At 45.9% G+C, this 17151-nt stretch overlaps 1 protein-coding gene across 10 annotated transcripts in view; it reads right to left on the reverse strand.

Annotated features, from left to right (window-relative positions):
- Positions 1–14463, reverse strand: part of CTNND1 (catenin delta 1) — a 56571-nt gene extending 42108 nt beyond the window's left edge. For 3 of the 10 annotated variants that reach the window (XM_060277288.1, XM_060277293.1, XM_035124511.2), the window contains exon 1: positions 13876–14463. The gene's annotated coding sequence lies outside the window, so the exon portion shown is untranslated. The other 7 variants (XM_060277295.1, XM_035124530.2, XM_035124520.2 and 4 more) reach the window with 4 other exon arrangements.
- Between the last annotated feature and the right edge of the window lie 2688 nt (positions 14464–17151).

Genomic DNA, 17151 nt, shown 5'->3' on the forward strand with positions numbered 1-17151 from the left:
CACTGCTAGTCTTATCCTCCAGGGATTTGTCTCATCCATCCTCTTTTAAAGCCATCCACGCCAATGGCCACCACCACCTCCTGTGGGAGCAGGTTCCATAGTTTAACCATGTGCTGCATGAGGAAGTGTTTTCTTTTTTTCTGTCCTGAATCTTCCAACATTCAGCTTCATTGGATGTCCACAAGTTCTAGTGTTATGCAGGGAGGTCTAGGCAGCAAGCTCATATGCCAGGTGTATGCCTCTTTCTCAGCAGGTAGGCTTTGCAGGTAGGCTTTGAGAGAGGGAGAGAGAGAGAGAGAGAGAGGGAGCGCACATGCACTCTGCATCTCCTTTGGGGCGGAAGGGGAGGCAACATGCCAGAAGACTAACCACTGGGAGTCTGCACTGCAGGTTTGCTCCCCAACCCCCCTAGAATGGCTATACCTCTGGGCTACTTTGCAGGGCGAGTATAACCCACATTATTTTAGCAGCATATTCTTTTAGCAGCATATTGGGGGACACAGGTGGCGCTGTGGGTTAAACCACAGAGCCTAGGGCTTGCCGATCAGAAGGTTGGCGGTTCGAATTCCTGCGACGGGGTGAGCTCCCGTTGCTCGGTCCCAGCTCCTGCCAACCTAGCAGTTCGAAAGCACGTCAAAGTGCAAGTAGATAAATAGGTACCGTTACAGCGGGAAGGTAAACGGCGTTTCCATGTGCTGCTCTGGTTCGCCAGAAGCGGCTTTGTCATGCTGGCCACATAACCTGGAAGCTGTACACCGGTTCCCTCGGCCAATAACGCGAGATGAGCGCCGCAACCTCCGAGTCGGTCACGACTGGATCTAATGGTCAGGGGTCCCCTTTATCTTTACCATACCCCCCACAGTGTGGGTACAATAATGCTAAACTTTACCTGTACTTGGAGAATATTTTTTAAAAAATGTTTTCCAACATTAATCATTTTAGGTTTATGAAATATGGCCAAGATCAGCTCCTGCCTTTGCTGCTACTTTTCATACAGACACATTTCTAACCTATCAAAGTTATACTAGCCTGCATTTCCAAATTATTTTCTATCGGCCAATCACTTTTCCATAAAGGAAGATGAAAAAAGCTTAGAAATGAACCAGGAAGTTCCTTCTCCAGATAATGGGTGAATCATTCTAGACTTCTTTCTGCCTTGCTCTCGTAAAGGCAGTCACTGCTATGACATCATTCATTAGCAAAACACCACTTCAAAGGCAGGACCAGGCATGTTTCTTGCAAAATGAATGGACAGAATAATGCCCTCGCCTTTTTCCGATATTTTGGATTATACACGGGCTAGGGTATAAATAATAATAATAATCAGGAAAGTTATGGTTATGGTTCATCTGGAAGAGGAGGGAACGTACTCCCTCAAAGGCACCTAGGATCAGCGGATTAATTCCGGTTCACAAAGTATACAGCCCCACAGCTGCTAAAACTATAGCAGATACTTGCGCAAGGAGAACTATTCATTGGGCCTTTGGGTACTTGTTAACTTGAAAAACCTAAACAAGCACCACTAACTATGGCTGATTGGGGAGGGCATTTCTATACCTGAAGTTGGTACAGGAATGACTGCATATATCTGAGCTAGGAGTGCTTCACCGCTGCCTTAAGTCAGATTACTACTAGTATTTATCAGCAGCACTGGTAGGATATGTATTTGTGACAGATGCATGCATCTACCACAAGAACCAAGTGTTGTATGCACTGCTGTGTCCAACGTGCACTGGGAGCTCCCATAATTTAATTTATGTATACACAGCCACAAAAGAAACATGCCAGCCAAGATATCTCATCTCATACAAGTTCTATTTTCCTCCCCCTAAGAGGGAGGGGACAGACCTATGGATGAGGCAGTCAGTCAGGAAGAATTCAAGGCTCCCACCCTCCAAGCACAGGAGCTTTGCAAGTTGGGAGTTGAAAAATCTTTCGCAACACAAAAGGCCGCTTTCCCCCCTCTGTGGGAATTTGCAGCTGAGCTCCGGGGACAAAGGGATTTCACAGGCACATACACAGACATCTCCCTTCTTTACCAACCCCCCCCCAAACCACCACCTCCCCTCCAGCTTCCCCATTTCCTGTCACAGTAGCACCAGACCTCGGGCTCAGAAACAAACAAACACAGAGTACTGGATTCTGGGAAACGGGCCAGAGCATTCCAGGGCAGCCTGGCCACCAATCAGGAGCAAGAGCTCCCACTTTACCCAGCAGTGCTCCTTATCATGTTAGAGGAAAAACAACTCCTTCCCCACCCCAACCCCCACCCACCCCGCCAAAGCCAAGGCAGGATTTGACTGAAGAGGTGGCTGCGAAGCTTGGCTGGAAGGGGCTGAAGCTTCAAGGGTGTAGGGCAGAATGTGGAAGGAGAGAGGGAGAAGAACCGGTAATTACCAAGTTGGCCATTTTGCTACAAGAACGCCGCAACCAGACATACGGCAACTCCTTGCTCAGCATTACCTATGAAAGCACAAAGCAACGTGGTGTTAACATTCCACATCGACAAACCAGTCAAGATCCCCTGTGCAATCATTTCGAGGCTCGCATGCGTGATCCTCGGTGGGATCAAAACAGTTCCATTGTGATAAAGGTACCTCAAAAACTCATTTGCAGGTGTTCCATTCCAGCACTACTCTGCTTCAAAAAACATTCAGGGAGAAAAGCCAGCTAGTTTTCAATTACAGCCTTACAGCAAATAGAATCTTGGCGTTCTTCGAGATAAGGCCCTGCCTATCAGCTGCACAGGAGCAAAGTCCTCTGCAGACGGCAACATTCGCCAGGAGGAATCATAGCCTGCCCTGGATACTGTCTGCAGGAAGCAGCCCCTAGGGAGCGGTCCGGTGGCCAACGCCCAGCTGACTAAATTTTGCATGCTCTTTTCATGCTGAGGAGGGAAAGGAAGCTAGCACACCTACCTAGGCTTTCTGCATTAACTTTGGAGATAAAAGCTTCTTTTCTTCCTCCTCATTTCACCTCAGTCAGAGGCTAGTTTGGCTAAGGCACAGAGCACCACAACACTACATGGAGAGTTTCTGCCAAAGCAGCTAGTACCAACTTTGCAGGAAGCTCTGCATGTTTGAGATGGGAGCAGCTGCTGACTGTGCTCCTGGCACCCCCAGCAAAAGGCTGCCTGCCCTGGTGTCCCAGTTCCAGGATCAAACAGCTACAAAAGCAGTGTCTGAAACCCCAAAACTGCTATCCTCCCTGCACCTAGCACAACAGCAGACCATTCTTAGGCCAAATGCCTATGTACACAAGGGAGCTTAAAACAAACATATACTTATGCAGGCTGGCTGCCATGCCTCAAACTCTGCAGCGCAAGCATGCTTTTACCCATGGGGCACAAGCACAAGCTCCATTCAGCCCTTAAAGGACCAGCTAGCTGCTGCTTGAACAGAGCGACAACCAAGTGAAGAAAGGTGTTTGGTCTCAGGTGCCCAAATGTTTGCGGCTGCCTCAGAGAAATTCAAGATACATGGCATAGGTCAGGCATCCCCAAACTGCGGCCCTCCAGATGTTTTGGCCTACAACTCCCATGATCCCTAGCTAACAGGACCACTGGTCAGGGATGATGGGAATTGTAGTCCAAAACATCTGGAGGGCCAAAGTTTGGGGATGCCTGGCATAGGTCAATTTTCATAGCCCAGGAATGCAGCCCCACAATTTCCAGCAACAGCCAAGGTGATTTTTTTTTTTGTGGAGGACCAGCGACTACTAGCAACTGCAGCTATGATTGCCTCCAGTGTCAAGGGCAGGATGCCTCTGAATACCATTTGCTGGGAATCACAAGTGGGGAAGAATGCTGTTATGCTCAGGCCCTAATTGCAGGTTTCCCCACAGGCCTCCATCTGATTGTGAGAACAGGATGTTAGACTGGATGGGCCTTTGGTCTGACCCAGCAGGGCACTTGTGGAGGGTTGGTCTCAACCAAGGCACTGCATGAAGAAAATGCCTCCTTCAGTGCCCTGCAAATGGTTGCACTAGGAACTGTGTCATCAGCTGGCTATGCTACATCTCAGGAAGGAAAGGAGACAATGAATGTGGACTGCAAAAATAAATCAAGCTGGTAACTGATCTGAAGATGTAAGCTACATTAAGGGACAGCTTAACTTTTGAGAATACCCTTTCTGCAGGAGCCTGCATCTTTTCCATTCTGGAATTCCTCAGAGCTAATAATTTCTTCAGTCGTAATAGTTACACAGAAACTTTGAGAACTGCAACTATCCTGTCTGGAAATGTTGGGGGGGGGGCTATGCGGGCTTCCAATACAGTAGTTCTGAGTTACCATAGTCCTTTACTGTGCTGTTAAAAAAAGCTTTTAACCAATCTACACACAAAACCCTTGCATCCTTTCCATGCTCTGTGCTCTGTCACCTGTTTCTCCCCAAATATCAGTGGTTTGAAAGTCTCCATCTTGTAGGATTGAGACTATAAAGGAAAAAAGTAGAAAAATTAGATCACCACTAACCCAATTCTGATGGCAGAATGTGAGTTTCCTTGTCTCAGAACCCGGTGCCCCCTAAAAATACACATAGTTAACGTGTGTATGCCACAATGAGATACAGAATCCATCTTCTTTAAAATTTCAGTTTCACTTAAAGAAAAAACACAGAAGCAAGCTTCTGACCCTTAATAGTTGTGGAGGTAAATAGGAAAGCATGGGGGGGGGGGAGCTTTGTGAAATGAAAGCTTGCAAAACAAGACTGTTGTTGACTAGGATTTCCAGTGACTGGCGGAAGGTTTTCCGGGTCCCTCATAGACTAGCCATTGTATTCACCTTTTCCGCACAGGACTTGGATTGTTAAAACAAGCTCCATGCCTAGGCAGAATACACAGCCCTAACAGTGATGCTTGAGTCATCTTCTCCTTTTTTTATTTCACAAGCCCCACCTTGTAACGTCCCTATTCTCATAGACTGGATCACTGTGGGAGAGCAACATAAGAAGCTGCTCTTTACCAGGTCTGACTGTTTGCCCATCAAGCCTAATTCTGGTATACTATTGCTGACAGCAGCTCTTCAGTATCTCGGGCAGAAATGCCTTCCATCACCTGCTACCTGATCTTTTAACTAAACGGGGAGGGGGGGTCCGGGGTTGAACTTGGGGTTTTCTGCATGCAAAGCATGGGCTCTACCACTGAGCTATGGCCCCTCCCCACTTACATGGCATGGGGGCAGGGCATACCCCTATCAAGAAGGTGCTGCATTATGTCCTAGGGGTGATCAAAGACACACAGCATTCAGTCTAACTCAGGCCCCAACTAACCCACAGAGCAAAACTCAAAAAAGCCCCCGTGTCGTAGCCCATGTGGTCCAGGCCATTTCCTCTTTCTCCCACCTGTATGCAAGATCAAAGCAATGTACAACAACGTGCAAACAACTTGGTAAGTTTGGCTAGCAAACAGGAATAGTGTGGGCACAGATCTGGAATAACAAGTGCTGCAGGTCTATTTTTTTGGTACATGCCACACGGCTGCACAAGAGCAGGATCAAATGTTGCATGACGCCGAACTGCTGTGGGTGTGGGCTCTGGGCAATTTCATATTCAGGCACTCAAAACTGTTAGCTAGAGTAGATATGATCTGCAGCACTGCCCCTGTTACTGCCATCATCCCACTCCTATTGTTGTTGTTGCTGTTGTTGACAAAAGTCTTGCAGACACGGAGCTCCCTCTCTCAAAGGAAAAAAAAAGAGGCTGGCCTTTGCAGTAACACCTACACACAACTACTAATAGAAGCATCCATTTCTCAGGACAGAAATCCTTTCTTTACTCTGTGGGGGGCACAGGACAAAGAGATGCATTACCTTCCACCTAGCAGGTACTGAACAATTTTAGGGACTAAAAATGTAATCTCACTATATAGCATGGCCACTCTTTAGAAGCTTCAAGCATTTGCTTTAATTCTGTTCTCAGGCTTTGATGGTAAGCCTCCTGTGGGGTGGGGGCAGGGGGGGGGACAACTTCACTTTTCCAGGTCAGAAAAATCCGGCTATTTATTAAATCTGAAGGATGAAGCTAGAGGACATGTCACCGATGCAAGACACACATTTCACAGGAATCCCCCTGCCTAACAGATTAAGTCACTCAGTCCTCAGTTCAATACAGAAATAGGTGTTCATTACAGCACTGGTGGTGTTTTGGAGACAGATCCACTGAAGCATTTTAAGCAGGAGACAGGATCATGCATCCCTTGAATCCCTCATACACACACAAAACACCCTGTGTTTTCCACTCAGGGTGTTTTCCACTCACTACATCTGCATCCCATTGCAAATTTCGCACACTAGTCTTGGCCCAACCGAGATACACAAAGCCCAGCAAAATAAAAAAAACTAGCTACAGTTGAAATTAGGTGGCTTAAAACTAAAGAGACATAGAGCCACTCATTTAGCTGGTGGGGAAGTGGGAGGAAACATCAACGTCATGCAAAAAGCTTTCAAAGCAAGCCCTTTTGTTGTTCAGGCAGAAAGGAAGGAAGCAAACAAGGATTTCCTGGTCAGACAGGAAATGACATTGTGTTTAGAAACTTGCAGGAAAGAGAAGGCAAGTTTGCTTAGTGAACACTAAATTTTGCCTTGCCTGAAAGGATCAAGGGTGCAGGACAATAATTCTAAGGGAGCACAGCACTGACACCCAGACCTATTCCCCAAAGGATTCTTAATCTATGCTTTTCAGCGGTGGAGCAGCTGCCTCCCTTAACAACTCCAGACTCACTCATAGGTACTCTCTGTTCCTCCTGCCAACCAAGCTGAGCATTTACCTCCTTATGTTCCCTCTTTAAACATATTCATTTTACCTCCTCCCCACACCCCACTAGCTAAACACCAGAATGCTGTCACTTACACCTAGACCACAGGCACACCTATTAAGTTACTCTTTGATTTGAGCACATCAAACCTCAATCCTACTGCCTGGCGAGTCAACAGACACATTGTAGTGGGGCACTATATCTGGCGAAATGCCTTCCTTAGATTGGGACACCAATGCACTAAAGGTACCTAACAGTGAGGACATTTTCGAAACTCCCCTCCTATAGATGACTCAGATGTATAATACATAGAAGCTGCTTATGAGAAATCAGCTGTGTTATTTTCACAGCTATTACAGATAACAGTTGTGAGTTAGCCAGGCACCCTCTCATACCCAGACACATTACTCAATGCGGAAGAAATCTGATGTGACATTTCCTGTGTGCCAATGGCTGATAGGCCCACTCAAGAAGGGCATCAGCAAGTAACAGGTCAATGACAACTAGCACAGTGGGTCCCACACATTTTTCCCCACAGATCACCTGGAAATTGCTAAAGGTCCTGGCAGACCACTTCTTTATTATTATATCTATTATATTATATTATATTATATTATATTATATTATATTATATTATATTATATTATATTATTATTTTGCCTGTTGCAGCAATTGTAAAGCTCGCGGTGCTGTACAATTTTTAAAACTGTATTTTTATCTCTTACATTGTATTTTATTGTATCACAAGTTCAATCCCATAGAATTCAAATGGTAAGTGCTCTTCACGGAACCATGCTGCTGGCTAGCTGAATGAAGCTTGCAGGCCAGTTTGGGAACCCCTGGACAAGCAGACACAGGAGGGGGAGAATCAAAGGAGGTGGGTGGAAAACAAAACAGATGGATTATCAAAGCAAATCATTTCAACTCTTCTGGACAGGAGTGGCTCAAACAAGACATTCAGGCCAACTAGAAGCAAGTAACACAGGCTTCTCCCTCACCTAGACAAAACCAGCCTGCTTGATTCATAATCAAGGCAGTGGCAGCAGTGCATGCAGCAACATGTTCAGAAAAAAATGTATGTACTACTCTAGAGGGCAGGGAAAGGGGCGTGCCAATTAACATGCAGACAGGACTGTGTCGAATTGCCCTTCCATTAAAGGAGGTTGGTTTCAACCATGGGAGGAGTAGGGGGTTGCTGATTTGAAAAGGCCTGCAACTCACTAATGTTGCAATACAGCTGGTCTCCGGGTATATTAGGCAAGAGTTTCCCCCCAGCAGGAATTTGGAAGGGTGGAAGGAGAGGAGAAGGGGGTGGGGAAGCAAGAGACCCTATTCAGTTTAGCTTGCTGATCCCTGTAAAAATCCTGCATGTAAAAAAAGACAGACTCCCCCCTGTCCCCTCACACAGGTAATGGTATCAACTTTTGCCCTCTTCATGTCAAATGACAGTAATATCTATAAAGAAGATGGACACAATCACATTTTCTGCCACCTTGGCTCTTGGGCTGTTTCACCCAAGGCCAGCAAACCCAGCTGCTGCCAACCCTGGCGCTCTACTCAGCCTTTCTGTAGTTCCAGATGTGTATATTGCACATGTTATATTTTTATGCATGAATCTGCTCTTAATCCATATGTCATGGGGTCAGAACCAAACCTTAAAAGCCTATGGCAACATTGGAATCCAACCAGTCACAAAGGGTTAGCCATTGGCCAATCAAACACAGCATCAGAAAACGTAGCACAGGGGTATTTCATAGCAGGAATGGCCCACCAGTTGCACAACCACAACTCTCATCATCCCCAACCACTGGCTGTGCTGACTGGGGTTGATGGGAATCCAACATCATCTGAAGCCCCCCCCCCCGGTGTTCTATAGGTTGTTAGGACTTCTGTTTTTACTTGTGGAGAATGCAGCAGCAGCAGCAGCAGCAGCAGAACTCTCTGGCAAGCCACACTCTGTGTTTGGCTGTGCTTGAAGATTGTGGGTGCTGGCAGTAGCTGTAAGTTGAAGAACTGCAGAAGGGTGTGTCACGAGGACTTGCTTCTACTTAGCCACAAGAACAGCCAAGGCTGCAGCTAAGAAAAAGGCAAGGAGGTTGGCTTTCTAATGGCAATATACACCATCAGCAGGCTCACCCCGGTGTTACAAAGTCAGTTTGAGCAAGTCTGTTTCCATAAGATCACATGCACCTTCCCTACATTTGCCCTGAAACTAGGTTTCAGGAAAATCAAGAGGGAGAACTAATGGTCTCGCTGTCAGTAGTGGTTTGTTCTTCCCAGCATTACCATTCCACTTGTCTTGTCTCCCCAGACCTGTCTCAGAGCTGAAGCTATAAGAAGTGAAGCCAGAAGGCGGCACTTACAAGTCCATACTGGGAATACAATATCCACAAGACTCCCACCGTTCTCTGTTCCCCACCCAGAATGTCCAAAGTCCAAGTCAACTACATGGATGAGCTAAAGTCTCACTTGAGAACGACAGATGAGAGATTTTGCAACGGAACTAACATGTGCCAGCTTGTCAGAATATGTTGCAGAGCAGGATAAATAGGTAAAAATAAAATTTCAAAAATCCTTAAGTGTGCTTTTACAAAAGAGATAGGTATGCAATTCTTAACTACAGGTTTGGCTGATAAAAGGTATTTCTTATGCATTTTATGGCCATCCCCATATCTCCCATAGCCAAAGAGCTAACGGGGATGTGGGGACAGCAGAAGTGTATCTCAAGGAGCATGCAAGTTAAATTTTGACCATATGGAGAAGGGGGACATAAGACACCAAAGGAACAAATAAATGGAAGTCAAGGATAACAAGGCATGGATGCAAGCAGGCTCTCTTCCGTAATTTACCCGATGCTTTCTGAATGTCCTGCCCACTTTCTTCTTCTTAGTTCTTGTGGCTGCATACAGCCCACAAAATAGGAAACACTACTAGAGGGTAAAGCCACCGTGGTTTGTACTTCCCCAAGTCAGACAGCTGTGGCTCACACTTTGATGACTCAGGTAATGGCAACTCACAAGCCCCTTGATTAGCCAATGCCCCAGCAAGTCCTACTTCATCATGGAGGAATGTGCAAGCATCACTGGTATTGTCACCATCCCTTAATGACCTCCATGACATTATAGGATTTCAGCTCCAGATCTCCAGTTTTAGTATACAGGTATCCGGATAAGACTAACAGCAGTCAATGGGTGTATTTATAAGAAGCAAAGGGTTTCAAAATTCTTTTGAATCTGAAGACTATTCATTTCCTTTAACTACCATTAACTACCATCTTTCATCAGGCAGAACACCTACGAATAAAACCACCACTCTACACCACTTAACCTTCCCTTCTATCTTAAGTAGAACCTAGCAGAGGATGATCTCCCAACCAAACATTCTTACAAGCTATTAAGACAAACTCAGTTTTGAGCTATGTGGAAGCAACTGCTTCAATTGCAAAATCCTATGGCAAGTTCACACAGTTCATGTTACAGGATCGTGAACCATTCACTCCATTCTCCCTGTTTGCCAGTCCAACCCACCCTGCTCCTACTACTCCTACTCCTGCTCCTGCTGGCAACAATATCACAGTAACTCATTAAACCTATCTGGCCTTCCAACTACTGATAGCAGCAGCTGCACAGATAACACTGTTCAATTCATGTGGGGGGAGCCATTTTAACCTGCAGACTTGCAATACACTCTCCTTTTCCATTTACAGACAGTGTGCAAGTCATTTTATCAAAGGGACACTTGCTTTCCACATGTATAAATAATTAGCTTTGCAAATTTCAGGTGCAAGGACAAGTACTGTATACAAATAAGTAGAAGTCCACCCAGGCCCTATGCCAGGATTTCAGAAACAACAAACATCATTGTGGATGAGATCTTTCTACCATGCAACTAGCCACCCAAAACTCAGCAGCTGCAAGATTTCCAAGCTTGCCACTTCCTCACTTAAGCCCACTTCGAGATTTAAGCAAATGAAAAACTGCAGAAGCCATCCCAGCCAGGTCTGCCACTTCTAAAAAATGAAAGTTTAGGAGCACTATATGCAGATATAAAAATGGAATATCCCCATCTAGAGCCAATATGAGGAGAGGAACCAAGTGTGGTATGGGAAGTTCCGCTGCTATTGCCTGTTCCTGTTCAACCCTGTCCCCCACTTTACCACTGAGCTGTCAAGACACATTTGTTCTGCCTTGCATCACTGTCCTCTCTCAAATTTTCAACCTTGCTTGCTAAGCACAGAAGCCTGTCCCCAGCCCATTCCAGATTACTATAGGCTTGATGAGAGTAACACAAGGTGTGCAAAACCAGTAGTGCAGCTAAAATCCAAGGTGCACAAGGCTGATGCTCCTTTAATCAGGGATGGGGAACCAGTGACCCTTCGAATGTTGATGGGACTCAAGACTCCCACCAGACCCAGCCAGACCAGCAAATGCTCAGGGATGATGGAAATTGTACTCCAGCAATATTTGGAAGGTCACAGCTTCCCCACAATCTCCAGATTGTGGCCCTTTATGGCAACAACCATGTTTATCATGCTACATCCCACCCTTTCTCAAAGGAGCTCTAGATGGCACATATGGGGTTATTCGATTTTATTATAATCACAACAGCCCTGCAAGGTATCTCAAGCAGAGATTAAGGATGCAGTGCAGTTCTTGACTACAGATATGGCTAACAGATGACACTTCTTATGGATTTTATAACCAGGGGACCTTTTGGCTAAGTAACACAGAACTACCTTATTCACATGCAACACTGTCCACTATACTGTACAATAAAGTCCTAAAAGGTTCCTTAGCTCAGGAAGTTAAGGTTTATTATGACCTTCTCTTAAGGTGGGAGCTGCAGCTGCCTTTCTACCATCAACTTACTGCTGGCCTTTGAGAAGTCATGCTTCTCTTTAAAATGGAGGTGAGGGAAATTCCCCTCAGCATGTGCTCAGCCTAGCACACTGCCCCACCCCAGAGTGCAAGCAAGCAGTCTGCAACTCAGGTACCAGAGTGCTGAACTTTGCTTCCTCAAAAGGCGGCCATGAGCTTTACAGAGTGTTTACGTGCCACTTTTCTGAAAGGGTTTCATGTTCCCACCGAGTCATCCACTAGGCTGGCCAGAAACATTTTTGGACTCCGTCCATACAGGTGCAGAAAAGGAGTCAATGAGTTTTCAATGGTTCAGTCTATTTACTCCTTTCAGATGGAACTTAGGTGACAGCCCACCACCCCAAAGGAACCACCGCAAGAAGCATGAGGGCTAAGCTATATATAGGATCCATCTCCTTTGCCACGAGAAACCTTCACTACTCTGTTCACGAGCTTCTCCCTCCCAAATCCTGGACTATAAAAAAGATCAGTGGCTGCTCACCTCTCCAGGAAATGTATATTCAGCCCAAGTGGCATCACCACAAAGCAAAAGGGGAAGAGAGATAGTGGCAAGAGCCCCATAACTACCAGTCCTTTGATATTAAGGCATTTCCCTGTAGGTCTCAAGGGAGGCAGGGAGAGTGCCTGCACTCTGCCAATCCCATATTCCTTTGTACTGGAGGACAGGACAATCTCTTCTTCTACTGCACGCATTTGTTCCCACTGGCAGAAAGCCAGGATTTCTAACATTTTAGATATATATGATTGTGTTATAGGACGACTTCTGAACTCACAAGCTGCCCTGTCTTGTTTTGTTAGACCCAAACACAGAAAGCCCCTCCCTGCTCCTTTTTGAAGTGTCTTTGTGTTCGGGCCTCACAGAGAGTGAGCTTTCTTAAGGGCTTGGTGGCCAAGGCAGGTTACTACTGTACTGCAATTCCACTGGATTCTCTACCTCAGAGGACCTGGACAAGCAACAGCAGAAGAAACAAAATGGCACAGAACGGACAGTACAGGAACTCAACCAACTCCCGACAGCTGCATTGTGAATTGCTCCTCCTTTTGCTTTTCTATCCACTCAGCACAATACGTGTATGGTGGTCTGTTAAAATTGCTTTTGGATGTTAGCATCTTTGTCTGGTATCCACATCCTCCACAAGATCCAGAATCCAGAGCATGCTTTCCCCAGGAGTCCCCCTTTGAACTCCCGTCTTGAATAATAAGAAATCCAAAATATAATAACAAGTTCTATTGGGGGGGGCAGGGATTAACACATCCCCAATCAGTGCACTTTTCTAGAGTTAACAGAGGCACATCTCTGCCCAAAAGCAGCCTAAAATTCAACAATGGGGAGGACAGTAGGAAAAACAAGAGGGGATGGATAAAAGAATCAGAGATGGGATTATGTGGGAGCAAATGCAGTTAAGTTTCTTACAAAGATTTCAGGGTACTGTACAGGTAACAAAGATCCTGAATGCCACCGGTACTTCTGACTGGTGGGAGACCCATCCTAATGAAATTTAAGGCTAAGCATCAGCTGGTTTCATGAGCATTCCTGCTTTTAAAGAGACGCCCCCAAATATTTTAACGATTTTAGGGAATAAGTAGTGTTAAAAAAAAAAGTTCGCAAGTCGCCAGAAAGCTAGTCTTCAAAAAGCCTTCAGCGTTTTTGAAAAATCTCAACCCTGTAAAACAAAAGCAAGGTTGCTTAGACCAGTAGATAAAAATCCAGTGTTACCTCTCAATGCCCGATGGCAAAAGGCCCACTCCCCACTCCCTGAAAGGCGGAGGCTAGCCCCTACTTTAAAGAGAGAAAAATGAAGGAGGAATTTTGCGTCCTGCTACCCAAAGAGTCGAGTTCCGAGCGGCTCACTAGGGAGTCTATTTCGAAGCTGCCTCTGGAGAAGAAGAGAAAGAGGCCTCCACCCAAACCCACCTGGGGAGAAGCAAAATGGGATCCACCCAGCCCGGTGCCTTTCGGAGCGCGTTTGACACGGGAGCCGCGAGGGAGAGCGACGCGCGCGGCCCAACTCCTCTCTCTCTCTCTCCTCTCTTCCAAAGCGGCACCTTGGGAAACCGGGGGAGGGAAACCTCCTTCCCCAGGAACTCCCCTCACATTCCTCTCCTTCAGTCGCCACAAGAAAGGGAGGGGGAGGAGAAAGGGGGGAGCCAGCAGCCCTCCAATGCACACGACCTTCCACACAACACAAAAGTTTTTTCTTTACGGGAGGGAGGGGAGAGGTGCGTTTATTGTAATGCACCGCCTTACCTTTGTCTTTTTTGCCCCCCGCACTCTCCCCTTCGGGAATCGCGCAGCCAGCCCCTCTCTCGAATGCTAATTAAGCAAGTTTTACTTCTTCCCTTCTTGCAGTTTTTTTTTTAAAAAAGAGAGAGGGGGCGTGTGGCGGGGAGGGGGGGCTGGAGAGAAGAGGCAGGCTTTTCTTTTCTCGCGTCCGTGAGAGTCGCCGACCCAAGTGTTCCTCAGCTTTCTCCTCTGATCATTCAGCTTGACAACTTCGTGTAGAGACTGCACGGGACTAGACGCCTTTTTGTCCCGCTGCAAATGCAAGGCAGAGGGCGTGCGGGAGGAGGAAATAATAAAAAAGCGTGCAGTTTCCTAACAAAAGCACTAAAGACTCCAAGAATAAAATCTCAAAGGGAGCTTTTTTTATATAAAAAACCAGCAGCAGCAGCGCGCACACACACAAAAGGCGACGAAAAAAACCCAAGGAGCGCTGCAGCGATCTCCTGCTCCTCCTCCTTTTCCTGCGGGACCTTTTCTCTCGCTTTTTCTTTCGCCCTCCCCCCCTCGCTCAGCTCCAACACCTAAAATGGAAGTTGCACCCAGCCGACGGCAAAGGAGGCTGGGTGGTGACAAACCGTGCGCTCCAGCCCAGCCCCTTTTTCCCTAAGTGATGTCAGCTTCTGCACGGCTCCAATGGGAGGCAGGCATCAATCAGGGAGCCGAGGCTATCCAATAGGAAACTCCATTGTAGAATTTCTTTTAAAAAGAGAGAGAGAGGGAGAGAGAGGAGATACAGTACAGTACAGACAAAAAAGGGGGAACGCATAAGAAGGGAAAACAAGGAAATATTGCTTAAAATAATAAACAAAGCCAGGTTTCCATTAAAAGAGACAGGAACGCTCTCCATCCCTTTACATTGCAAGGATGCGCTCACATTACAATTCAACATGCAAAACTTCCGCCGGTAGCAATGGGGGAAGATTACCGGGACCGAAGTCAATATTTAATTATTTGCGTTCCCTGCCTTCGGCGAGCTTTCGCAGCGAATTTACACTTCGGTCCTAGGCGTGCTTACTCGGAAGTAATTCCAATAAATTCACCAGGATTTGATCGCTAGGAAGCATTTCGAGAAGGCGATCCCACTGGAGTTCGACGGGACTTGCTTCCTTGTAAAGTGCGCCTAGGACTGCAGCCTTATTTGTTCTTGTGGCGCTTTCCTTGCACTTTGCATGCAAGCGCTCCATCTCCGGAAGGGAGGAGACGGGCACTACCTATAACAAAAGGAATGCAGTTTCCAATCCTACCTTGGTTATATTAGGACTCCTTTGAAACACACATGGCCAGATAATCAAGTCTTACTTGGGAGTATTGTTAATTGACATCAACTGACAGAAATTGACTCTCGTCTCCCCCCCCTTTTTATTTTCTGTGGTAAATCAGCTTCTTTTCTTTGTCTCTTATTGGCCTGTGTTTGGAATTTACACAATACAATACAATGCGTGTTTTGATTTCTTTTTTTATTGTGTCTCCAATACAGTACTGCCATCCTAAACATCCGTGCAGCTTGTTCTGTGCCAGCTAACTCAAAAACCAATCCCACTAAATTTAATCATAAGGCAAGATATGAATGCTTGGAGTAATGATTATTCCCAAGGAATTCACAATTGCACCCCTGTTAGGAAATATTCTGCTGAAATTAATGGGATTACTGCTGCTGAGTAAGGATGGACTGGAACATTTTGCAAGATGCTATAGCAGAAGAAACAAACGTCATATAAATGTTGTCATAGTCTCTTCAGCATCACTGAAAATCATATGCTGGTCATAAGTATGTAAACTGTCTTGAAACTCTCAGCCATTTCTCGTTTTTACAAATGAAACGACATCTGATGAGATCCAAAGGCTCTTTTGCTGCTGGTCCACCTCATCTGCCATTTTTCAAAACCGCATTATAAATGTAATAATTACAGTCTCAAGACTGAAAATTAGGCTGCACAATGGGACTTCTGAATAAATATATTTAGCATTACACTGTTATATGCCAATCATACACATGAGGGCTAACAAAAAAAAAATCAGTTGAGGGCTTCATTCCTTCTCTGGGCCATATTCTGGCAGTGGGCATAGCCCAGGACGAAGTTCTCGATTATCCGATCCAGAACAAAGGCTACTCTGGAAAACTTCCTCAAACTTCACAGTGAGCAATTAGTATAGCTGTGTTTGGTGCCTTGCTCTCTCTGAGAAACAAACACATAGCATCGGGCAGGGAAGAGGGAATCTGTATTTGTTCCCCTTCAATACCTTTTAATTCAGATTTGTAATGTTGGCTGTCACATATTCTTAATTAAATCCTACACACACATACTCACACAGTAAGACCCGCCATGGGCCATGGGCCACTTTCAGGAGGGCCTCCATGCCACAGCTTGCTTAGTACCCCCTCACTGGCCTGCCCCAGCCCCATAGCCTATCCATGGACCACTGCAGACCCCAGCCACTCCTTGCATGCTGAGTCAAGGTGGTCTGAATTCAGATAAGTTCAGAGGGGGGCGGGGAGGGAAGGAAGATCTCCCTCCTCTGAGGGGAAAGGGCCAGAGGAGGTGTTGAAGGAAATTAGAAAGTGATAGGAAAAGTTAAACAAACAATCTGGGCATAGAAGCAAAGGGAGATAACAGAGGAAAGCTGTTACAGGAAGAAAAAAAAGTGAACATGAAAGGGCATGGGGAAGGGGTGAAAGAAACTGACAGTTTGGGATGGCTGCGGATTAAGGTAAAAATTGAGTATGGGAGAAGAAATCACAGGAGATTGGTACAAACACTTTGAGAGGCATGTTTGGGGTGGGGTAGGAGCCTTGGACACAGCAAATTCTGCCTAAAATAGGGAGTAAAATCCCACAGAAAAATCCATACCCGCTGCCTTGCGGGACATCTTCAGGAGAAGAAAAGGCTAAGGAGTAAACCATACACAAATCGGGAGTGGAGTTCCTAAGACGTTTGGATGGTGTCTTGTACACTTCCTTTCGGCAATTCCTGCAGCCAAGTTGGTGCCGAATGTATTGCTCTACTTTCCTTCCCCAAGAAGCCAGAAGCATTCCTGCTACCTATAATAGGACAGGAAATTCCAAATAAAGTCTGTGTGTGTGTATAAAACCTCTTCCTTTATGCAACAGCAGCAGCAAGACTCTACAATTTGGAAGGAGAGGAAAATCCCAACCAAAGAGCCGTGGTTGCTTAAACTAATAGAATATGTAGATTTAGCCATGATGACGGCCAAAATAAGAAATACAAAGAGAAAAACAGT

This window comes from Zootoca vivipara, chromosome 1 (assembly GCF_963506605.1).
Source record: "Zootoca vivipara chromosome 1, rZooViv1.1, whole genome shotgun sequence".
NCBI classification, from domain to species: domain Eukaryota; kingdom Metazoa; phylum Chordata; class Lepidosauria; order Squamata; family Lacertidae; genus Zootoca; species Zootoca vivipara.